Below are 26236 nucleotides of genomic sequence, written 5' to 3'. Positions count from 1 at the left end.
GGCATGGCTGCAGTTGCACCAGTTGCAGTAGGCACTTTAATGCAGAATGTCTGTGGCAATGGCCAGCGGTAAATTCCTTCTGGTCAGATGTTGGTAAAGCTCTTAGTGAGATTTTACAGCTTCCAATTCCTAAATGCCCCATAATGTGTATACTGGGCAATAAAATAGTCAAATTGTCTCCTAAACAGATACGTTTTGTAACACTGGCTTGCCTCTCTGCTAAATGGAGGATAGTAATGAACTGGAAGTCTAGAGCTCCAACAAGTTTCAGCCTATACAGCTGGCTGGAAAACTTCATGGGTTTAGTAAGCATGGAGAGGGCTGCCACCTCTCTAAGAGACTTTGATCAGGGAATGGATGGTCTGTGGGACACAATAAGATCTTACTTAAAGTCTCTACCAGATGACATGTAAAGATTACATTATAACGCTGTGATTTATGGAAGATGTTGTCTATTGTTGTGTTGATTGGATTGTTGTGTCTATTCTGAAAATAACCTTATAAAAAAAATAAAAAAAACTTGGTCAATGTTCAGGAAAGGGTTTGATTTCATGGTTAAATTAAAACATTTGCTAAAAATTTAAATGTGACTGATGGTAGAAAAGTCCTTCGTATCCACCCATATATGCCATACATACCAAACGTAGAGACCATATCACCTTGGTTGCCTGTTAGTTTTACTTTTAAAGTGCAAAATGTTTTAGTCCCTGTGACAAAGTGGGTGAGAACTCTCCTTTACTCACCACTTGTCCCTTACATGTTCATCTTATACAGTACACCATCTTATTTCTGCATGTGTTCATGTGGTTATAATTTACCATTGCTATTGTAACATTGCATCACTTACTATCCCGGGTTTGTTTGTGTTAGCATTATGTTACAGTTTACATCAAAGCACATGAGCAGGTTAAAGCAAACACACAGCCATACGTTAGTTTCAGTTATATCTTCATTATGTTGCAGGTTGGAACATTGTTTAATCGTTTGTTCTTTTATTCATACTTACCATTGTTTGTTCCTTGGTTCAGACCCACCATGCGGGACTACTGTTTGGGAAGGGCCCGCCCAGCATTTCCTGATTTTTATGGTATTGGTGATGTCATGCTGACATCACTGGGCCAAACCAAGTGGAAGGGTTTTCTTTTTGTAGGAATGTTTCTTTTGTTTGTTTGATGCATTCTAAAGTAATGTGTTAGGATTACTTACCTTTTATAGAGCCATGTAGTAATGTAAATGAGCTTGTAAATGAGTCTAAGAATGTTATTTGATTTCCTTGTATTAAGGTTACTGTGTAGGATTAACCTTCAGTGTTATGGTACTGGCTGAAGCAGTCTAGGTGTGAATTGAGCACCCTATATAATCAGATGGGTTTTTGCTCCTCGGCAGGAGAGGTGAGGCCGTGCTGCCACAAACACGTGCCTTTTGTTTGTTTGTTTGTTTGTTTGTTTGTTTGTTTGTTTGTTTGTTTGTTTGTTTGTTTGATTGATTATGAGGTAATTTTCTGAGGTATTTTCTTTGTGTTTTTTTGTTATTTTGCCTGAGTTACACGTGTAATGGAGAGGACTGTAAATAAATATTCACCTCTGCGAACTCAAGATGTCTGCTGAGTCTGCCTACCTACCACCTTCCTTGACATTCGAGCCAGACTACATTACAGTCCCTCGCAACATTACTTACTTTTTAATAATAATAATAATAATAATAATGATAATAACTAGGATGCTGTCGGGGGCCGTCAGCAAGGGTATATGCCCGAAATTCCCCAATCCTCAAAGGCCCCATAAAGTCAAATGTAATAAAAAGCCATTCAACAATCACACAATAAGACTCTAGGTCGCAACTATTTTTATTTCGCCAAATAATATAATTTTTCCTTCTGGGCTAATCTAAAGTGAATTATATTATTATTACTCCTAAACACTCCAAAATGAATGGATATAATCCTCTAGGGATTGTCTCTCCAATAATAAAGGGTATGTACCTTAACTATTTTTAGCTGCGACCAGCAGCTCTATAGCTCGCTCTCAGTCGGTCGGTTGGTTGGTTGGTTGGTCCACAAAAATTTCCCCACGCGTGTATGCATGCGCCTACGTGGTCACAGCTATTGCGAATTCGCGCTTGTTTTAACACTCAATAATAAATTTAACTAATTGAATATAGCCGCTAGCAGTGATGGCTGGTTCATGCCAGTACAGCAGCCAGAGCTGAAATGTGGAAGTTTGCATTAAGATTACTGTCAGTTTTGTCATATTAGGCTGTTGAGCCATCAGGCCCAAGGCTATTAAGTTCTGATACTGAAGAATGTAATAGCAAGTTAAAAGGTGTCAATATCCAACTTCGTATTGGCTTTACTGTGTTTAGCTGTACACTCAAAATGCTTCTGTTGGGCAAAATCTGTATGGAAATTTGTGTGCATGTTCCATATAAAGGTTGGAACATGATTTCCAAGTTTCATAGCAATTGGTGAAATTCTGTTTGAGTTATAAGCCATAATGTCATAGGCCACGCCCACTTTCACTAATGACGACCAAACTTCAGATTTGACTAGGACATGGTCCTAGAGCATGTGTACCGAATTTCGTGCAATTTCACCAATTGGATTAGGAGATACAGTTTTCTGGCCTTTGTGGCGCCCCCTATTGGTCAATATTTGAATGGCTTTGCACACATGTTAGCTTGTAGGCCACACCTCCTTCACAACTTTAAGAGTTAATATCTTCAAAACTACAGTAGATGTCAACAATCTATAAACAAAATTTAAAGAGCGTAGATGCTACTGACCGATTTTGGTGGTAATCAGTCAAACGGTGTAGGAAAAGATGTTAAAAAAGTTTTTGTCAAATAATTCAAAATATCTCAAAAAATTTCCAGGCGGACCTTGAGGGTCCTTATGGCAAATTTATAGAGTACGGTTAGGTGGACAGGTGTACCAAGTTTCATGTAAATCGGACAAACGGTGTGGGAGATACAGCCCTTTAAACTTTTTATTTTTGACCTTTAATTATAGCGCCACCATCAGGCCGATGGGGGTTATATTTCTTGTGGGTATAGTTGAAGCCATACTAGACCAAGGTGCAAAGTTTCATGGTTCTAGCATTTACGGTCTCACGGGAAATACAGAAATAGAGAAAAGCATTAATAATAATAAAAAAGTACCAGTACAAAAATTTATTAATTCATTTATTAATAATAATCACAGAAAGTGCAAACTTCATATAAATTTCCATAATTGCCTGAACAATTCTCTTGACAAATTTCAGTACAATATAATGCACCATTGGTGAGATATGGGTCCAAATAGCATGGACATGAATTTAATCAGTTAATTAATAATAGTTATAATAATCATAAACACATAAAAATCTTGATGTGTTTATGATGTCTTCCTCTAGGGGTCATCAATGTCCATACCAAATTTGAAAAAAATCTTATAAAAACTGAATTTGTGTAACACTTTTCTAAAAACAATGTTTACGAAGTAAAACCCAAAGAGACAGTGATGTAAAAGATAAAATAGTTGGGGGAAAAAATAAAAAATTTAAATAGGAATGTAATACAAGAGATAAACAGGTACAAATACAAAACAGAGATACAACTAAAAACAGATGGAACTTTACATAAAAGTGTGTGCCGAACCACAAGCTAAATAAAAATACAAGTAATGAAACGAGTACACAATTACAAAATAAAATGGAGATACAAGTACAGTACACTACCGCTGAGAAATCTCCATGCCCCTGAAAGAAACCAATACCTCCATCCACCAGGGCAGCACCAAACCGATCAAAAAACACAGCCAAGACACAGACGAAGCTACAAACCACTATCTCCACTCCAACCAACTGCTCCACTCCTCGAACCCCCTGCCCATCAAAGAATCCCCCATGCGCAGCAGTGACAGCTGGTCCCCGCACCCCAGCTGCCAGGCCCCCCCAAGACATCCAGGTGAAGTCCTCCTCCACGCCTCCTGCAGCGACCGGCCCGCAGGCCAACCCACGCGGACCCCATGATAAGCTGCCCCGACAAAAGCCCGACAGGATCCAGACCAGGCGACCGCGCCGGCCAATAAACCAGAGACAGCACCCATCTCCACAAACCCGCCGGTGGGTTTGTATTTTAATAACTCAAAAATTCTTAAACGCACAGTAGGTATGTTTTATAAATTGACATTTTCTTTGAATTCAACAAAAGTAATCTCCATGTTGGGTGAACATGAATGAGTAAGATCATTTGTCAAAAGTTTGGCAATATTGATTGTGCTGTTGCTCTGCTATTAAGTTTTGTGGCTTGTGCATCTGACCAATTGAGGTCAATTTTAGAGCAGTAAGGCTTTGCTCAGATTTGTAAATCAGCTGGCTTGGGGGGGGGGGGGGGTAGGCTTGTAGGTGGCTGTCCTTGTTCTTGGAGAACTGCACCATTCCCTTTGCTATGATGTACTTCTCTCCATGCATGTATCATTAAAGAGAACACTAAATCAACGGACGGCAAACTTGTCTTATAATATATATATAAAATTACATATATATAAAATTATTCATCAATTGCCGTCACGAACAGGATCCCAACAGGAGTCTAGAGGAACTCTGGTGAGTAGTTTCTCCGCTCTGATGGGATCCACAAACCTGTATTGAGAATTGAAGGATTTCTTGAAGTTTAAAATTGTAATTGTTTAGATGATCTGTGAATTGTTCTAAAGGAACAAGTACTATAGGGGCTGTGGGGTCTGCCTATAGGGTGGGGGTAAGACCACCGGAAAGAATCAAGGCTCCTTCTAAGAATCCTTCAAGATCTCATCTAAATTGATTTCCTTTTGAGGGGAAAAATTGAGGGAGTCACTCTCAGAGCAATCTCGGAACCCATTGTCTATCGGTCTGACGACGATTTGACTCTGGGGGCGACGGCCAATATTTTGGGGTTTCCGGTGTAGCCAGCGGACATCCGGGCCAAGACTTCCTCTTCTGTGCGCCGTCATTGTTTACAGTCCGATTAGCAACTTGAGACGCGAGAATGGAGTTGGAGTCGAGAGACGACGTCCACGACTGATACTTTTTGTAGGTGTTTTAGGTCCAGACGACATTTCAGCTAATCTCTATAAACAGATATCTGCATATGAGACATCGTCTCTCATCTCCAACTCCATTCTCGCATCTCAAGTTGCTAATCGGACTGTAAACAATGACCGGTGCACGGAAGAGGAACCGGAAACCCCGAAATATTGGCCGTCGCCCCCAGAGTCTAATCGTCGTCAGACCGATAGACGATGGGTTTCCGAGATTGCTCTCAGAGAAGTTGTGTAAAAACTAAGTTGGATGAGGCTTCTTTTGACAAAAAGATACAAAGTTATTATGACGAAGTGTGGGACTGTTGGTGGAAAGAATCTTCATTGCATCAACCACCGACTTCATCCTCCAAGCAGGATCCACGCACCTCCATAATAACCAACACAACCGATCCAAAGCTAACTCAAAAAGAAGTAAAAAGTTGGCCAGCTAAATTACAAATGGCAATGAATGTAGCAGCAGAGCAGACAGATGCTGAACATTTAACACAATTCTGTTGGAGTGCAGGATTGACAAAACAGGAGATAGATAAAATTAAACATTTTCCATCCAGAAAACAAAAACAGACAATGATGGCTTTTGGTACATGGGCAAACAGAGAAATTAACCCTGATGTTAACAAATTTATTAAAAAGTTGATGTCTGTCGGCATGTAAATACAGCTGAAGTTCTGATAAATCTAACTCGCACTCCAGAGCCACTTAAACCGGCTGGAATGTATCCTAAATGTCCTGTAGTCACACCACATGGGAAAATCGATTTCCCAGACATTGATGATGATATTCTCACACTTGCTGCCGCAGTTCAGACACAGCAAAGGCTACAATTGCAAGCACAGCAGCAACAGCAGCTAGGATAGGAATAAATTGGCAATTACATACGCCATACCATCCTGAGGCTTCAGGATTGGTAGAACGCATGTCTCAAAATAGTTCATGCGTTCTGCGTTAAAACAGAGACTTGGTAAATGAACAGCTGAGGCAGGGATCAAATGGCCAGATGCTCTACCTCTTGTACTAATGTCTCTCAGATCTTCTCCCAACAGAACAACAGGATTGTCTCATGAGATTCTCATGGGGCGACCAGTGTCAACAGGGTCCTCACCTCCTCTTACACCACAGCAGGTGACTCTACAATGGACAGATGAAGCAACCCTGCAGTTTATGTCTGCACTAACTGCTCAATTGAAAAAATCCAATTCACAGGTGGCAGCAGCATTCCCGCCGGCAGTGGAGGGGCCCAAACATCCTTTCCAGGCAGGAGAATATGTTTGGATAAAATCAGTTGGCAAGTCTTCTTGTTTGTCTCCTCGATGGAAAGGTCCCTTCCAGGTGTTGCTGACCAGTGATACGGCAGTAACGGTAGCAGGCAAGCCGACATGGATTCATGGCTCCCACTGCAAAAGATGTCTAACCCCAGAGGTGACGAGGGAAAAACCAGATGGACCCAGTGGAACAGCTCCCTGATAGGATGCCTCCTTGCCATGGGCTGCATCGTGGTGCCACTCCTGATCTTCATCCTGGTATCTGCAGGCGATCCAAGGTCATCGATGGAGCCGGAGCGCACAAGCTCGCTTATCCCCAACACCGACACGCACACTGATAACACCACACTTCTTCTTAGGGAGAAGAGATCAACGGAACCAGGACAAGACGCCCTGACTATGACCAACATCTACGCTGAAGTGTTTCAGATGCATCGTAAGGCTTTGGGCACCCCTAAAGTACTGAATATTGACACCTAAACTACTGCCTTTAAAGATGACGATGATGATTGTGTTGAACTTTATTCATTATAATACTTTGTTCTTCTTGAGAGAAATGTGCTGCTCTGGATCTGTCCATGTTGCATGCGATTGGCTATTTGTTACAGACACCGTCCCTTTTGTTTGAAAGCACTCATAGCTCAGTTGGTAAAAGCTGGATAGACGTGATAATGTTGGTAGCCACCACATTTAGAAATGATTTTGTTTGGTTTTGCGTAGCCAGCTATCCCAAAGATACCTTATCTTGAACTTCCTTTATGACAGGAAAAATAGAACATGCGCATCCAAAAAGGCTATTATGGAGGTCCAGGGCAGAAGAAATGAATAAAGATAGAGTCCGCAAACTGAAGTTCTTGCTCCTTGGTAAATCTACCAGGACCAAGAACACTGTGTGAACTCCCTTCCTGAAACAGGCCCCAGCCCTTTTGAAATCAGCAGAGAAAGGTGGCAGCAGGGGGCTGAATTTTGGTTGAGTTCACAATTTGGTTTTGGGCAGATTCATGTTGCGTAGGGCACCAGTGACCTCTTTGACCAATCGTGGGGCAAACCGTAGCAGCCCTTCATCCCTGACCAGATCGCTCTTCTTCAGCGATGTGTCCTTTTGCCGGCGGATATGGTAGAGCTGTCCAAACTCTGGGCCGATCTATAATACAAAACAAGAATTTACATTTTAGGCATTTTTCAGCTGCTCTTATCTAGAACAAGTTGAGTGTAACAATAAAGCATAATTTTGTAGATAGCCAACATTACAAAGCAACCTGTAGTAAAGGGTCAAAGCACATTAGTACAGCACTTTCTCAAACACTTATTTACAACAAACTACATCAAACACATGTAAAACAAAACTAAACCAAACAGACCTCCACTGTGCGTGTCCCCTGTCTCAACTTCTCAACTGAGTGAACGCTCATCTGCAGCACGGTGCGTGGGTTAACTATCAACTTCCCTGTGGTGTAGTGGGACGCAGGGATTGGCTCACGCAGCAGGTGAAGCAGGAAGTTGACACCTGGAAGGTGGGACCACTCAGACAGGTTGAACCTAAAAAGAAATTAACAAAGAGGTTCATTTTATGAAGCATCGCATTAGGGGGAGCACTAAAAAGAGCAGAACCTGTACCGCCAAATACTACAATAAATATTATAAAATAATGGTTTTAACTTCATGAAGAGAGTCTTTATTGGTTTTTTCATTTATTTTTATTCAGTTTCCTAGAAGAATGCCCTATTCTAAATGGCTGCAAGGTGTGCATTATTTTCATATAAACAGACACCTCTTACAAAACTGAGCAACCACCGCTCTAAATTGAGGTGCTAGCAAGGTCTGAGCTCTCCATTCCACACAATGGCAAAAAGTCAGTGGTTTATGGGTTTTGAAAAAGTACTACATGTAGCATTTTAACATCAATAAATCATTACCTCGTTAATTTTGAGACATGAGTATCTGTATTACCATGACGAAGACGATAACCTATATATGTTCTTATCCTCAATAATCAATAATTGTTTTATTCTTATCTATACCTTATTCTTTGCTGCTGTAATGACTGGGGATCATTTAAGTTTCAACTAATCTAAGTTTTTGTACTTTTGGAGCAAAATCTTTCAGGCAAACTACCAAGAATGTCAAGAGTAAATATTTGGCTGATTTGTCTGACCTGCTGTTTTCGTCTTTTTCTTCTAAAGGGAAGACGTTGTTCTCAAAGTAGAAGTTGGCATCGTCTCCGTGTTCACTCTGCAGACTGGACAGCAGCTCCGCCCATGTTTCTTTACCTGAGAATGCAAACAGAGCACTTGTTTAGGGGCTTCTGGTCATGTTGTGATGTGCCAGCTGGGTGGAGTTTGCATTGGTTTGAAAACTGGCCCACTCAGCGGCAGGCTCCCAACCTGGCCACTCTTAAACAGCTGCGGAAACCAGCCGACAACAAAACCCATATGGCAAAGCACAAACAATCTGACAAGTAAACACTCTGCAATTCAATGATCAAAGACATCAGTGGAAACATTCAAAGTCCATGTAGGCCTGCATTTCATCATCTCTTGAGTTAAGATAAGCTTTTTCCAAAGAGCTCCCAAGAAAGCCATGTAGGTATTCATGGTTGATGCTTTATCGGGGTGTATGTGAATTATGTGTTAATTCATAGCAAGCTGCACTGGGCAGGATTTTTATGTAATTATACATCCAATTTATCAGACTAAATCACAAAGTGGGGCTGCAATAGAGAAAGGTGCCTCATCCCCCCTACTGAGACACCGTAGCTTCACCCTGTTTGTCCAAATAAAATTCTGGTGTCGTGTATGGACACTGGCAGGAAATCTCAATACAAAGGAAGTGACGAATCGAAATGTATGAATTTCAAAACTCTCCTGAACAGCGAGCAAGCGGGTTCAGGGTTATTATGGGCAAGCCAACAAGTTTTAAAAATCGAATGCTCATTTAAAAAGTGTACCATTTGAAAGAAGTATTGGATTTGAGGCAGAACAGCAAAGGAAGGTTATCACTGGACACAGATCAGTTCAAGTAAAAAAGGGGGGGGAGGCTGTGATGCAACAGCCATGTCACTGAGCCTATGGACCCAAGAACCGTGCGTTGAAATCAGCATTGAAATAAAGGGGAGGAGGGATAGGTCAGGGCAGTCAAGAGAACATCTGTATGAACTGTAGGTAGAGTTAAGGAAGGAAAGAAGGGCAAGGAACAGAGCAGAGCAGGAATAATAATAGTAGCCAGGGCCACCCCTGAAATCTGATTGGCTACCCCAGGTGTCATGCCAAAATCCTGAGTTATGATTGGCTGATGACTATGTTAGCCAGTGCATTTTTATTTTTCCAAAACTATGCTCCTGTGTTCCAAGAAACACGCCAAGGGGAGCAAAGAGAAGACCAAAGGGGGGGTCTTTTAATGTGAAAAAAAAAACTGTCTGGCCAAACTGCCAAAGATAAAGGCAGCACCTGAAGATAAAAACCAAGAGGTAATGTTAGTAGCCTATATTTTTTTTATATACAGTAGACCGTGATCAACCTGGGCCTTGTACGGAAGAGGATTGGGGGCTACATGTGAAAAATGTATTTGAGTTCTGAGATTAATCTCAGAATTCTATTTTACAGTAATGTAGTGACAAGCTGGATATTTGAAATAAATCAGTCAGCAAGCTAGCTAGTTTTAGTCATTTTAGTGACGGCGACAGTTTGCCTTTGGTTTCTTCTTTGAGGTGAGTTGACATTGATTACAAAGGAAACATTAAAAATAAACTCACCAGACCTCACCTAGTATGTTTAGTTCTATGTATGACTTGGTGTACTGGAATACGCGTGTGTGTGTGTGTGTGTGTGTGTGTGTGTGTGTGTGTGTGTGTGTGTGGGAGGGAGGGCTGGGGGTACCAAACGTGGCATGGATTTATACCAGGATGCAGATTTCCCACCTTCTGAATATGCTGAATAATGATGACAAGGACGTTAGGGAGCTGGCTCGATCCTCCCTGTTCCTGGACCTAAGGAGACGCAAGGTCCCACTGGCCAGGGAGTCAGAGCCCCACTTCCTTGGATTCAGAAGGAAACCCAGCGGGAAACTCGACACCCACTCTGCTGGTTTTGGGGTCTGGTCAGATTGGCCGGATCTGAATGATCTTTGTGTCCGAACTGGAGTGTCCCTGGAGTGGGCGCGGTCTGACTCTGGGACTGTGAGGGTCTCAGAGGACATTATAACTGACCCCCTCACCTCCATCAAGGCAACAGCCACATACAGTGGACACAGTCACCTGCTAACACCTACAGGTACCCGGCGAACTCTTATGGATTTACACCAACATCAACAACAACAACACTGGACTGGACTAAAGCTTCAGGGAAAACTTGCATGTCTTCCCTCTGCTGATCATTCTGTCTCTCACTCATTCCTCAAGAACACTGCGCTCAATGAGGACATTGTCACATTCACAGTAAAAGCCAGACTACAAGTCACCCACAAGTCCTTCCCACCAGACTCAACCTTTCTATCTGGTTTCCTACTAATCAGGTTCCTCATTGTTTGCATCACACCACAGAACAAGTCACTGAAATAATGTCACACATCTTGAATGGCTGTTATGCTTACAAAGGAATGTACATAGCACGTCACGACAGAATAGTGGACCTTATAGCAAAGGACATATCAAACCATTTTTTTCCACCCTCAGTGAGGGTGGAAAAAAATGTACAAGCATTCCTGTGTCAAATCTTCCATGTTCCATCTCTGTAATAGTAACTCAGGCACTTTTTCACATCTGTCTGCCAATACACCAGATGTTGTAGTGGTCAATGAAGAGTCCAAAGAAGTGTTTGTTATAGAGGTAGCCTGCACCTTTGACTCTAGCCTAGAGGAAGCCTTTATGACCATGTCATTAAATACCAACCACTCCTACCATCTTAGAGCTAGGTTATAGGTGCAGACTACTTGTTTTCATATTTGGCAGCCTAGGACACACTCACAGGTTGGTCGTAAGAGGGCTTCAACAACTTGGGATGCCCAAAAAGGGGGCTAAACGGCTTGCAAAGTACTGTGCTGTCTCTGCTATTATTGGCAGCCGCCATATATGGCGGAGACGCTGCTACTTATACCCCTGAGAATCAAGTACTATGTTTTGTATTGTGAAGACCTATGCCACTGGTCCATGATTTTGTGAATGTACTCTACTGCACCTTCAATATTTGTGTCCTTGTACCGTTTTCTTCTATGTGGACATAAATAAATTGTTAAAATGTGTGTGTGTGTGAGTGTGTGCGTGTGTGTGTGTGTGTGTGTGTGTGCATGCGTGTTTTGCTGGTTTTATTTAGACTTGACTGAAATAGAAAATGAATTAATCTCAGTCTTGGTATCTGGAGACAGTTTCCTGTATGTTTGAGATTCTTAAACCTTTTCAGCCCAAATATGACCTGAACATGAGAAATACAGCAACAGGCTCGCGACCCATTTTTGGATCTGAACCCGTAGTTTAACATGGCTGTATACTTGACTTATCTCTTTTACTCCTCATCACATTGCTGAGTGAAATGCTGCATGTTGTCTCATGCTGCGATCACACAACCCTTAATGCATTTAATGCTAAGTGCAGAGTTCTAGACAAGGATCCTGTGGCTCAAACATGTTGAAATGAAACTAATTAGGCATGGCTATCAATTGTGGTATTATAACTTGAAGTTTTCATTTGAACACACACACACACACACACACACACACACAGACGTACCTGTAGGCAGTATGACTTCATCAGGGTCGTGCATTAGCAGGTACTGTGTCTGGTACATGTATCTGTGGACACAGTCATTGAGAGCAGGGATCTGGCCGTAGTAGTGGAGGTCGCCAGGAGACTCGGACATCAGCCAGCTGGAAGACACCTTGATGTGGGCGTCGACCGGCCAGGACAGCACCTCCACTAGACCTACCTAGACATGGCATCATTGTCATAGGAACAAATGATCATAAATTATATCAATTCAACATTCAACAACTCATTTCCAGATCAAACTTCACACCAAGCATGTTTTAAGCGGTTTATTCAAATTCGGTTTCGTTTGTTTAGCCAGGTGAGAATGAGTTGAACTCTGGTGGCATCAAATAGCTGCACTGAGATGCCTGAAAATGCGAGTCTCAGTCCTGTAACGAGAGAACTGTGGTGTGGTTAGTTAGGAGTGAGAACGTAATCTGAACCAACTACAGGAAACGACTCGAAAATACAAGGTGGTTTATGGTTTATGGGTATGAGGAAACGATTTGATTTAGTATGATTTCACACTAAACTGAAAATCGAGCTGTGGAATTCAAAAGGGGCAACAAATTTCATGGTGATTTTGAGTTTACATACGAAGGTTTGACCCTGCAGGGAATAGTAGTGGTTACTAGCATGACAAGGTAATTGTGCATATTTCAATGAAAATAATGACTGAACACCCCCACTCCCACACACACATACGCACATCTCTGACTGACTAGAGCCCCTGCTGAAATGCCGGTAAATGAGTTCCACCAATTTCACCACTCAAGACGTGACATTTCTGGTAAAGTTCCGTATCGACCGTATGAAAGATGAACAATGCCAGAACATTAACGCATAAGCACGCACAACGTTAGAACGCTGCGTGTTCGAACTGTAGGAGGGAAATACAAACCACTATAGCTGTAGCTTTACTTTTTTGGCAAAAATGTCAAATTGGGCAGATGGGGAAATAAGAGAGATCCTCGGAGTCTGGACGGACGGAGAGATGAGTGTTATAACGGTATTGCAAGTGTTGTGTGAATGGTAGCATTAAAAAAAAAGATTATAATATAATAATAATATATAATATATTATATATATATAATATATATAATATTACATTTTTCTCATTGCTTTGATGTACAAAAATTTTAATATTCCGACCATTGATCAACAGTGCACTACAGAAGCATCAGGCAACTTCTGGGTCACTTTTTTTTTTTTTTTTAAATCAAGAAACTGCTCCTCGGTTTCAAAAAGCACAATGCCACTTTCTCCCTGCAGGTGGCGTTGTCTAACTAGGGGAGCGTTCTGCGGGTCTGCAGCTGGATGGTCTTGGAACCAGCAGTTTTTCATGCGTGGAAAGCCGAGCATAACAAACCTCAATCTGGACTGATGCTCATATCCAGCTGAGCTTGTGCAGACAAGACAAGACATGAATGAATAAATGATCCCTATGTGGTTTGCCAATATATTGGCCTTTTATTGAATATTGGATATCAGCCATTCTTGTCGTCCCCCACTGATATGGAGGTTCCTCCCTGACCACAGTTACAGATAGATGAAGATAAGACAGAAATCCTTTTGGTTGGCCCAAAGCCAAAAGGGAAGAACTCTCCACCAAATCTAAGCTTCTAAACAAGGCACAGCATTATTTCATCTTAGAAATATTTCCAAGGTGCGGCCCTTCCTAACCCAGAAAGATGCTGAAAAGCTGACTCACGTGTTTGTTACAAGCAGACTGGACTACTGCAACGCCCTTTTTACCGGCCTCCCTAAAAAGTTTATTGAGAGGCTTCAGCTTATCCAAAACTCTGCAGCTAGACTTTTAACAAAAACAAGGAAGCGAGAGCATATCACTCCGGTTTTAGCTGCATTGCACTGGCTGCCACTGTCCTTTAGAATTGATTTTAAAGTTGTATGCAAAGCTCTTAGTGGCTTACGACCGGCAAGGGCGGATATTTCATTTCACTGTTGGGGGGAACAATAAACAGAAACATTTCTCAAGAGCAATTCCTGAAGGGGACACCAAAGGTGCCGCCAAAAGTACTGTTGTATTAAATGTATATAGAGGTCCATTATGAAACATTTCCATAAGCACTTCATTCCTTTCTTATGAAGATTTTATCAAATTGCCTTTGATATTACTGGGGTCTTTCTACTTGGCGTTTCGGTGCACTGAAAAATGATCGGATGTCTGTTTTTCTTTTTTCTGCCATTTTAACTGACCTGGCTGGCTGACAAATAGACACACACACACACACACACACACACACACACACACACAGCATGCAGGTTATTTACAGTAGTAGGTGAGATGCAACACCCATTAACTGAACTAAAGCTAATATATGCCTAATTAGATTTAGTTTTCCCGAAAAAGCAGATCTCTAATGTTTTGCTGTCAATGTGTAAAAGTCCAGAACGCTATGAAGCCTGCCAGAAACTTACTTATATTTTAACATAATGTTTGTTGTAATTATGTCTTTTTTATTAATTAAGTCTTCATTTATTTCCAAAATTATGAACAAAATAACATAGTGGCAGCCATTTTACATGCAGTAAGAAAAAAATAATATACTTAGAACCTAATTACATAGGGTAAGTTAATCTTAAATATTATATTATAGAAATATTACTGTTACCATCTACAAAAGATAAAAGTATTTTGGTATGAAATCCCGCATTTTAATTTAACCAAGTATCCTGTATCATAAATACATGTCTGGCATTTGTAACAAACCAAACCGCTTGAAAATCGGTCGAAAATTCAGTGAGTTACGATGATTTTAATTGTGGACAGACCTCCTGCCTCCATACACACACATGCATTAGGAGACGCGGCTCCGTACCAACACGCTGACGCACAAGATTCAACCGCGAGGTAACGGAACAAAATGTAGTCTGATTACAGTTGTGAATGTGTTTTATTCTATTGAGTGGTAGAAGTAAAGAAAAATGTCTGACACATCCTTTGTTTTAAGTTAACCTCAGCTACTTACTGGAGGTCTGCCACCACTGACACACTTCCAGAGATCCTCCACACACACTCGTACCGAGGGCTAATGTGTGTGTGTGGGGGTTCGGGGAGGCAGGTAGGCAGTGGACCAAACCACTGTAAGGCATATGAGGGGGGGACTCAATCTTTCGAAACTTAAAAACGCATTGTTTTGCGTCTATAATTAGCACAAGTGCTTTCAATGCATATTATTATATTATTTAAAATTATATAGTTATGTTTACAATGATATATTGAGGGGGACAACTCTCTGTTAGTCCCAGGAAGGGGGGGTCCGGAACCCCCTGTCCCCCCCGTGATTTCCGCCCCTGACGACCGGCCTACATTACAGAATCCCTGCTGTTCTATATTCCTTCGAGAGCCCTCTGAGAGGGGCCTCTGAGTAAGCTTGAATCCAGGAACTAAAAAGAGCTAGATGAAAGAAAAACATAGGGGTTCACTCACAACGTGCATCTAAAAGCGAGAGTCAAAGAGAGGATTTCATGTATGATTTGTTCTGTTCTTTTATCTTTCTATTTTACTTGATTTGATTTGATTCTTTTAATACAATGTATTTTGCTTGTTCTTTTATATGAATTTTATCTTTTCATCTGTCTTTTATCTGCCTTCTATTGATGTAAAGCACTTTGAGCTTCATGTTGTGTATGAAAGGTGCGATACAAATAAAGGTTATTATTACAGAAAAAGTGTAACAGCTAGAATTATTTTTTACTCTTTGCACATTTATTCACTTAAGTATGAAGTCTTCATTTAAAAGTACTAATCTATGCCCCTATCCCCTACCACTGAATAGGTGTGGTGGGTCACTCCACCTTAAAGAGCTGCTAACCCAAAAAGAATTTCATCAGTCTGGGTTTCAGTCAAGGGCGTAGAATTGGGTAGGGACGGTAGGGACGTGTCCCTACCAATATCAAGCGACTCTGAAATGTCCCTAGCAATTATTTTGATTGACAATAAACGTTGTTTTGTCCGTCAGTGTCTAGTCAATGTTAACAGATCGCGTTCTCTACTACGAGTCCCGCTGCATTGGTGTAGTGCATTGGTGTCCCGCGTCGGCATAGCAACGGACGCTGTAACGAAACTTTAGTATAACAGCTGTTTTAGAATGTTATTGCGTCACCCGGATAAAAATTGGCGTGACACCGCCTCCCTAACCCCCCCCAAAAAATCGCTGATTGGCTTTGCCATTTCTTACTAACGTATGAAATGCTGTGGGCAAGAAGAGCCAAAGAAGAGCCAAAGCTCCGCCTACCGGCGAGCATGCGAGTGAAGACCTGAAGACTCCATCCTATTTTATTGTGGCAGGTGGCACCGAGTAAAAAAGGGGAGGTGCACCAATTAGAGAGGCTTGCTGATTTAGGGCTACCTGCAGGAGGAACGCCAGGTTGCGGCTGTTGGTTCAGGCCGGTGGAGTGAGGCAGGTGCATACCTCATTCCATGCTGGCGTGCAGGGAAGACGAGAGGGCAGGAACAATTGGTAGGCCTAAGGCTGTTTTCTTTGTATAGCGTTTTGTGCGGTCAGGTTTGAATGTGTGTGACATTTATTGTTTTCATTTATTTCAGACCTGCTTCCCTGTTGGGTTGAAGGCGGCTGGTAGTCGGTAGCGAAGTAGACCGACGTACCAGGTATTTTGAAGTTTAGGCATGTAGTTTTTAACATTTAATCGGTATGTATTTTAATATTGATGTAATAAAGTGTTTTTAAGATTGTTAATATTTGTTTCCCTGCAGAGCATCAGTGGTCCATTAGCTGCTCTTGCCGTGGGACTATTTTCGTTGTTTGCCAGTTTGTTTTTAGTATTGCTTTTTCTGTCTAGTCCGCCCTGGCAAGTGTGCTGGTAGCGGGCAAAAATATCTGGGTATTGCCCTTGGGGCGGACTAGTTTTCTTTTCTTTTTTCTTTTCGTTTGTTTGTTCTGTTTTATTATCCATCTGTTTGCTTCCCCCATCAATACCTTTACTCAGGTCGAATCCCAGTCAGACAGTCAGGGCAGGCTTAAGGTGTGACGGAGTTATTAATTGTTTGCAGTGACATTAATCACGTGTGTTAAACTTTGGAATGTGTTAACCAACCTAGCGTGCGAGACTTATTAATTATAGTGTGCACTGGTGTGATTTAGTGTAACTCAGCCCCTGTCCTGTCAGTGATAGCTGGGAAGTAAACTGTAAGGAGGTTAAGGTGGGCGGATGTAAATTGTCAAGCTTAACTTTTGTAATAAACATGTGACTCTTTACCTCCCTTGATTGTCATTCCTTATGCTAGTGATTTGTAGCGGGTGTAAAATTATATTAGTAACAGTTGTGTTTAGCCATTAAAGTTAGTTTATTTAAGTACCGTGTCGCGTGCGTCTGTGACGAGTGACGACCGTAAGTAGCCTACATGTCACAAGTGAGATTGAACAGTGCTGATGTTGCCACACTGGACAACACTGATGTAAAACAAATATGCCAACAGTTCATCTCTGTTAATGACAGGTGTAGGCATGTGTTTGGCTCCTTCAAATAGGAGCAAGGCAGTGGACACTCAGCTGTTTGTATGTAGGGTTTGGATATAGTTTACAATATCTTATTATTATTATTATTATTTTAAATGTAAATACAGATCGTTGGTTTGAATAGGCAACAGTACTACAGTACCTGCCTTAAAACAAAATGTGCTCTTCAAAGTCCCATTCAGCTGGCAAATTTGAGTAAAGGATTCATTAATGTGCTACTCCCTGTGTCTGTGTGTCTGTTAATGAGTGTATTGGCTACCATAACTATCTAGATCAGTGGTTCTCAACGTGGGGTCCGGGGACCACCAGCGGTCCTTGAGGGGGTTCCAGGGGGTCCCCAGCAAATTGATGAATTGTTAAACTTCAGCATTATTTAATTTACAAATAGTTAACACAATTACAGAATGTAGAAGAATGACTGTTTTGATCTTAGTTTCACTGTTATCTCTCTACCTACAATACAGACAGTCATGGGATTCTGGATCAAAATCATATCTAACAATAAAAGTATTCTCAGATTTGGGTCCGAGAGACAAAATCTCATCAAATGGGGGTCCATGACTCTAATGTGGACTAAACTAGGGGTCCTCGATATGAAAAAGGTTGAGAATCACTGATCTAGATGACATGAAATGGCGGTCAGAAGTCTATCATAAATGTAAAATGCCTCAGCTTCCAGTGGGGGTTACATCCCCTCCGGACCTCCCCCATTTGTGTCCCTACCAATGTCAAAATCAAACCTACGCCCTTGGTTTCAGTGGAGAGTTTTAGTGTCCCATGATGCTCTAAATGCTGTTTCAGAAGCTTTTCCACCCTGATAAGAATAAAATCCTACAGGAAACACTGAATACTTAAAATAAATACTTAATATTTTTTTTACATTAAAATGGAAAAATGTAAAGATATTGAAGATCGGCACAAAATATAATCTATCAGCAGCTTCAATACAGAAATACCGGTATCAGCAGACATCAAAAACCCACATTGGTCAAACCCTATTTAGAAGTAATGTAGTGTGGCCCGCTCATTATGGGGTGTGCTGTTACCTGGTTGCTATAGTAATGCAGCACCCTCTCCATGGTGGGGGAGCAGCTGTTCTTGTAGACGACGACCTTCTGAGCCCCTAGCATGCGATAGAGCTCCATGGCCTGATGATCAGAAAGACGGTTAGATCAAGTGATGGATCAGTGGTAGGTGGATTGATAAACACATTGATGCCTAAACCTATACACTGAGTGGAATATACTGTGAAAGGTTCACTAGCCTGGATAAACTGCAACACGTTGTCATAGCGAAACATGGTGGACAGGCAGACAGTGAAGTTGAAAGGGAAACCTGACCGCAGCTCCTTCGGGTTTAAGATTGGCAGCACAGACATGTTGTTTGGGTCCACATCTTCAGCCACCAGCCCTGCATACCTGATGAGATTAGTTTGAGTTTAAAATCAGAATCACTTTAAATTGTGTAACTACAGTAATTGTGTAACTCAGGGTGATTGCACAGACAAAGCTTTTAGGCCGATATCACTATAAAAAAAAAAAAAACACTCTAGAAGCTAGACGTTATGTTCAGGGATCTGATCAGGAACACAGAAATGCCATAAAACAGCATGAAAACTATGATCACATACTACAAAATCAATGGGAGTTCTCCACCCCAACAATTATTTTACCGTACCTGGGCTGGCAGCCCTCAGGAACCTGACACAGAAATTCCCCGGTGCCTGCGGGGAACCAGAAGTGGGTGTTGTGGGTTGTCCGTTCTGCTGCCATGGTAACCAGCTGGTCATCATGGCAGCAGAGGATGCAGTGGTGGAACGTTTTCTCATCCTGCCACACGATGGCGAGCAGAAGTACGCTGCGGTTGGCCGTCCGATGTTCGTGGAAAGCGTTGAGGAGGAGGGTCTTGGAACCGTGGATGGGGGTGAAAGGGGAGGAGCTGACCTTCAGACGCCAGGAGTCCATGGGTTGATCGCTATAACTCACCTAGGAGGACAGACAAACGTTATATAAACTGATCCATTTTGGATAAAAAAATCATTACATTAAGTTCATCATTCAGTATTCTCTAAACTATGATGGATCCAGTGTGTAAAATTATTGTTTTGCCAACCAAGGATTTAAGTGGTAATATGCAAGATCCTTGCTTTTTTTATTTTGGTATTTTGACATCTTTGGTGCTAAGCGCTTATTGCTGTGGGGTCCAGGTCGGATCTTGGCTTTATTCACTTGAATGTGTGTAGGTTATGTGCAAAAATTGACATGGTTTAAATATGGGCCAAGTCAACTGATGCTGACATCCATATTTTATCGGAGACCTGGCTAATCTGTCTTGGACGGGGACATAGCCATTAATGGTTATAATGTTTATAGAGCTGACCATCCAAGTAGAGGTGAGGAACAGCACTTTAGATACCATACCCATACCATACCCACAAATACCCTGGCATAGATGTTTTTGCCAACGATTTAAGCGATCACTTTCACTTCAGTGAAAGGCTGAGACAATGCTTAGTTGACTCCTGAACTTGCTAGCTTGCTGCACAGGAGGAATTTAACCTGGAGAACAGGCTTGTTCTTAGGCAATTGTGTAATCATTGAACAGTTTCTGTCAAGAGAGCCAAGTCAGAAGTTTATTTCTCAACTATAAAAATTTGAATGACCCTAAGAAGTTCTGGAAATCCATAAAATCTGTGTCTGCTAATGTAGCCTCCAATGAGCGGCCTCCTTGCATGGTTAAGGACTCTGACAAATCTGAGAAGTTGAATGGTTTTAATGAGCATTTTATTGCCTCAGGCTCCTTGTTTGATACCTTATCTTCCGACAAATCCTCTGCTTTTAGTGATCCCTTTTCTGTTGCTGAAGTACATAAAGCCCTAAAACAACTGGATCTCAGAAAATCAGCAGGTCCTGAGTGACAAAGTGAATCCTTACTTTTTAAGAATATCTGCTGATTTCATTGCAAAACCAGTATCTTACCATTTTAATCTTACCCTTGAGCATAATGACATTAAAAAAGTTTGGGAAGTTGCTTTGATTATTTCTCTGTTAAAAGGCGGTGATCTAAATAATTACAGGTCTATCTCCAAAATCTCTGGCTAAGTTCTTGAGAAACAGGTTAATGAATAGCTGAAGGAATTCCTTTGTTCCAATGACATTTTTTCTGAGTATCAATGTACCACTGTGACTCACAAGGCACACAGATTGAGTTTCTTCATTGATGATTGTTAACAAAATTATGGTTCTTCTTCAGAAGTCCTGTTTTTCTTTTGATTCTAGGCAAAGATTGGTTGCAGCCTTGCTTGAATATGGTGATTCTGATTTATATGAATGTTTCAGCTCAGTGTTTATGCATGTTAAATACTGTCTACCATGGAGCTCTGAGGTTTGTAACTGGATGTAAAGCCAAAGTTTCTTGGCCTTCTCTGTCCATGTACAGACGTATCAATTGGTACAGTTTCATATATATTTGCTGCCTTCTTATCTATGTGCTTATATTTTTCGCACTTTGAAAGCTGTAGGTTACGATGGACTTGGCTTTCATGTATTCTGCACCCAATACATGGAACTCATTACAGAATGACCTAAAGCTGTCAAATCTGGTCTCTATGGGAGAATTTAAAATGCTCATGAAGGGCATGGAGATAGACTCTATTGGAAACTGTCTTTGTTATGTTTATTTATGAATTCATTTGCACTTTTGATTATTTATACTATTGTTTTTAAGTTGTTTGTAACTTTTATGTATGTTTTTGATGCCGCTTTCTTGGAAACAAGATTCCAAATCTCAATGAGGTTTACCTGGTAAATTAAAAGGTTAATAAAATGTTTCTAAATATTGTCCTTGTACACAAAATAATTTTCAAATTTGCACACACAGATGCCTGTTTATTTCTATAAACGGACAAACAATCGCTGAACCATGATGGTGTTGAAAGTGCCAATTGTCAAATACAAAGTAGGGTGTGGCTTCAGTGTGCCTCTGTAGAAAGAAACTTGTGTACTCCAACCCTAGATTGTGAGACCCATTAGTGTACAGACAGGATGATATGTCAAGAGTTAGTGGCCAATCACTACAGTTGATGTCTTCAAGTGAGTTAACTTTGATTTAAAATGTGTAGTGTCCTTTATATGACGGTAAACTTGAATTAACTAACTGGTAATTATCTTTAATTCATGCATGTAATTTGTTGTAGGAGAGAAGGTTTCTACATTTTGCATCTGTAAGCATTCCCTGTATTTTTTCATCATATTTGTCTGTATACATGATGTCTACACTACCCCTTTTATCACATTTTGTCTTTCATAACTACTCACCCACTGGTCTGTAGTCCTGTTGCATAGGGTGAAGAGAACTACATATCCCATGGAGACCAACAGGATCAGCACTATGGCATGCACCAACTTCTGCCTTGCATTGCGAATTCTCATGGTGATGGACTGGTTTGACAGGGTCTACTGGGAATAGGAATGGGAGCAAAGAGGAACCAAAATTATATGTTACCCCTCTCCAGCTCCTTAAAAACAAAAACATGAAAAAAAATTAAATTATCTGGAAAACATTTATGAAATCAGCTGTCCCTTTAGCCTATAATTAGCCTATAAGTCTGAATAGTTTTTTGGGGGTTTTTTTGCTTGCAGTTTTGTTTTCTCGTTTTCTCATTTTCTATTTTGTCTCATTTACGGTTTAGTTTCGTACGGTTGTATGCTTTGTTTGGGTTTTCTTTGCTTTTTGGCCCTAAATTGACCTCATACCCCGGTCCGCTTTTCTGGATCACAACTGAGTTCAAAAACACCTTTCATACCGACAGACTTCCAGCGTATAAACACCTTCAAACAAATCTTCTCATGGTAAAGGAGAAAGCATGTGGATTATCAACCGCTTTGCATTCTTTCTGCTTAGGGATCTTAAGAAGAAATGTCACAAAGGTTCCCACCACTGTCATCCATCATGAGTCACCTAAGTACAGAGCTGAACGTGCTGTGACTGACGCATGTGGTAAAAGCATGTTGCAGGCATGCTGACTCTCCTGTTTTCACATTAAATTGGACTGCTGCCTATTTTTCCTATGGGTAATTTAGAGTCTTCAGTTCACCTGATTTGTATGTCTTCGGACTGTGGGAGGAAACCCATGCAAACACAGGGAGAATACGCAAACTCCACGCAGACAGGACCGGGCCAGAGATTCGAACCCTTGACCTATGTTGCCAAAGTAATACAGCACCAAAAAGACAAAAACACAATATATATGACTGCATCAACAATAATGAAGAAACATTCAACAACGATTGAACTGTTCCATTCAATTTACTGCTGACATAGTGGATCAGCAGGTTCTCTCTCTCCCCCCCCCCCAACTCTCTCCATTACATGCATACTACATACTGCATGCCTAATGTTAGACCTAATTCAAATCCCAGTTCTCATTCTAACATTAAAACTAAGTCGGAACCATAAAATAGCCCTGTCCTCACTCTGTGTATTGGGGGTCAATATTCAGAAATATAAAAGATAGACTGATTATAGGCTGTCGATTGTTGTATGCTCTCTCTTTCTCCCCCCACCCCACCCCCCAACACACACACACACACACACAGTATAGGTTTGCCGTCCGTCCCTTAAAATACGTAATCGTTCTGTCAGTCTTTTTTTTTTTTAAATCTGTATTTATATCGTGGTTTTAGTATTAGTACCACTTCAAAAAGAAAAAAAGAAGAGAATCATTGTCAAAGAAGTGTCCCAAACAAAATTCAAGATTCATTAGAAGTCCACCACGCTCACCACGTCGCGATCTGTTAACACATCTGTTTTACTGCATGTGCAAGACAATTTGATTTACGAGTATCTGCCAAGCTCATGTTTGTTCACAACGCTTCAGAATGATTTTGTTTTGATTTAAAATGACACAAGGCAGGAATCCTTATTCCACGTTTATGGCCTACTTCCCTAAACCGAATAGGTAGGCTATATACCATTCTGGTCAACAACCACTACAGCGAGTAACAACAGCAAACTCTCACTCTCTCTCTCTCTCTCTCTCTCTCTCACACACACACACACACACACACACACACACACACACACGGATGGAATGGAATGGAAAATAATGTGTTCCTTTGTCAGTCAAAGAATCACATCAGGCTCCAATCATGAGTCAAATAAAACAATATTACTGCGAGATGACATAGGACAGAATAATTCTAACAATTATAAATATAGCATATTAAATGTATTTAATATGTATTTAATATTGTAATTTTGTATTGAATTTTGTGTTCACGTCCCCGCTGGGAATCGAACACAGGTCTCCCCATTGAGAGTCTGCAATCTAACTCCGTGCGGTGCACTTTCACCCACGTGACAAAGTGGGTGAAACAGACTGACTGACCGCGCCTGTCGCAGAGATAAAAAAGCAACAGGTCTAGTAACATTTTTTCACAGCCATTAATGACACATAAGCTGTGGATTAATTTGAATTTGTGGATCAAATTACAGACTGTTTTTCTTGTGTAGGTGAACCAATTCACAGATGTACAGCCAAATTGGCTCCACTCCAACCCCAAGATATGAGACATGTCAAGTGATCAAGTTTTCATCTGCCCACTCAGTGAAGCAGTTGCTCATCTAAATGGTAGTTAACTATTTCATGTAGTTAGCCAGAAATCCTGTCATGCGTTTCATGTTAGTGAATAAATTGTGTCGGGAACATAACAAGTTGATAAATCAAGCTAAACTTAACTGTTGTCAAAAAAAAGAATGAAAAGTGATAATTTACAAGATTTCTTACAAAATAATAACCACGTCTTTCTATTGTGGCGACATTTGGTCTGAAGTATAGAAATGCAAGAACACACACACACACACAGCCTGCTGTAGACCTATTAAATGTGACTTTGAGGTTGCTCCAGATATTTTATTAGATGCAGGAATTAATAGCCCAAGCCTAATATTTATTTAAGCTACAATGGTACTTAAACCTTACACCTCCGTGTTTGTTACTGATAACTTTATTCGTTTTTTGTGTACAAAGGGAAACACCCTGAAAAACAAGTTTTCTGCAGCTATACATTATGTAGCCTACCGGGTTGACAGGTATGGGACCTATGCTGCAAAATATGTCCATTTAATGTACATGATGAAGAGGAATGGGATTCAGCCTGTACCATATATAGACCGCATATACCTGATATGATACAACTGTTGAAACTGACTTTGCCATGATGTGAGTAATTGTTGATTGTGAAATTCCCTGTGATCCATCTGACTGCGCAAAATTTAACACTAGATAAAGCACAGCACTTTTACATCATAGCCATAGCAGTTCAACATGAAGTAGTCCAACAGATTGATTTTACTCACTCACAAAGTGTAGACAAAGGTAAAGATGAAAACCCACGTGAACTTTATGACAAAATGATGACCACTGCAAAGGAAGGCTGGGGTCTCTCACAGAAACAAGCTGATGAATTGCCACCAGGTTAGGCAAAATGTGTTTGTGAATAGCCTTCAACCCACAATCTAAGAAAAGGTACAACTGACAGTTGGATGCACAGGAAAACAAATGTCTGAATTAGTAGAGATAGCATAGCACCATTGGGATAACACTGAACAAAAAAAACTCCGAGGAGGACATACTGGCAGAAGAGCTTTTGGAAGAGGAAAGGGGGTCTGAAGCCGTGGGGTAGGGGCTCCCTCATTCTGCGGACAGAGTCACAAAGTCCCTCCCAACAAACGCCTTGGGAAGCCCACACCAAATTTGATGATCCTGTTTCTCGAGGCAACGATTTGCCTGATCATCCAGCCAAAGCAGCTGCCAAACTTGGCCCTCCTGTTCATGTAAACCTTTGTCCTTCCACTCCTACTCACAATCTTACTTCTCCTAATGATGTCGCTCTTATACAATAGAGTGCAGATGTGGAGGAGCATAGGTTGTGGTACTCTCATGGATGTAAATATGCAAGTGGTCTTTGGGTCCACAGCGATGACAGCATTGTGGCTCCCACCTCTCTGTACCCGTGGATAGCTCACATGTCACATGAACTGTCATATGTGAGCAAAGGGGTATGTGTCAACTGGTGCTAAAAGACTGGTATGCTCCAGGATTTACATACTATGCTCAAAAATGTTGTGAATAATGTCTAATCTGTCAACAAAACAACCCAGTGCAACCCAACCCGGTGCAAACAGTGATGTTGACACAACCTTCCCCACGTGGAAGCACTACAAGCCTTTATTTATGTCAAAGTTAACATCGTTCTTCACACTTCATCACACTCTTTGTCATTGTAATATGTTGCTTGACTGCAGAGCAGCCTGAAACTCTCCCTATTGTTATTACAACTTAGTTCGCGTACCAGCTGGCTACAACCATTTGTTATAAATTACTTCCCTGTTCTCTATGTAGCTTACTTTCCAGAACCACACTGCATCTGTAAGCTAACCGTATACTAGTACAGGTAGACACTCCACTACAGCAAACTCTTAAAACAATTTTGAGTGATTTCCTCAACATATGCATATTTTGAAATATGAATATCTTAAGTCTGGGAAAAAGTAGCCTACCATTTACACTTTTTCATTAAAAAGGAAGAATAGGTTACATAATGGGTTACATCTTGGTTGTCGATAATCATTAATCTTAATGTACAGTTTTTCAGTGTTTACTGTGGTTCAC

At 41.0% G+C, this 26236-nt stretch overlaps 1 protein-coding gene and 1 long non-coding RNA gene across 2 annotated transcripts in view; one reads left to right on the top strand and one right to left on the bottom strand.

Moving 5' to 3' along the window:
- Positions 1–26236, bottom strand: part of LOC139916884 (mth938 domain-containing protein) — a 144958-nt gene that overhangs the window by 8703 nt on the left and 110019 nt on the right. The gene's annotated exons all lie outside the window — the stretch shown is intronic.
- LOC144539424 (uncharacterized) lies at positions 16426–17301 on the top strand. The gene is made up of 3 exons (XR_013504946.1): positions 16426–16545; positions 16632–16694; positions 16765–17301. It is a non-coding gene; the product is annotated as an uncharacterized LOC144539424 (long non-coding RNA).

This window comes from Centroberyx gerrardi, chromosome 6, assembly GCF_048128805.1.
Source record: "Centroberyx gerrardi isolate f3 chromosome 6, fCenGer3.hap1.cur.20231027, whole genome shotgun sequence".
NCBI lineage: Eukaryota > Metazoa > Chordata > Actinopteri > Beryciformes > Berycidae > Centroberyx > Centroberyx gerrardi.
The sequence above is the reverse complement of the archived record's forward strand: the minus strand, read 5'-3'. Positions and strand labels throughout refer to the sequence as shown.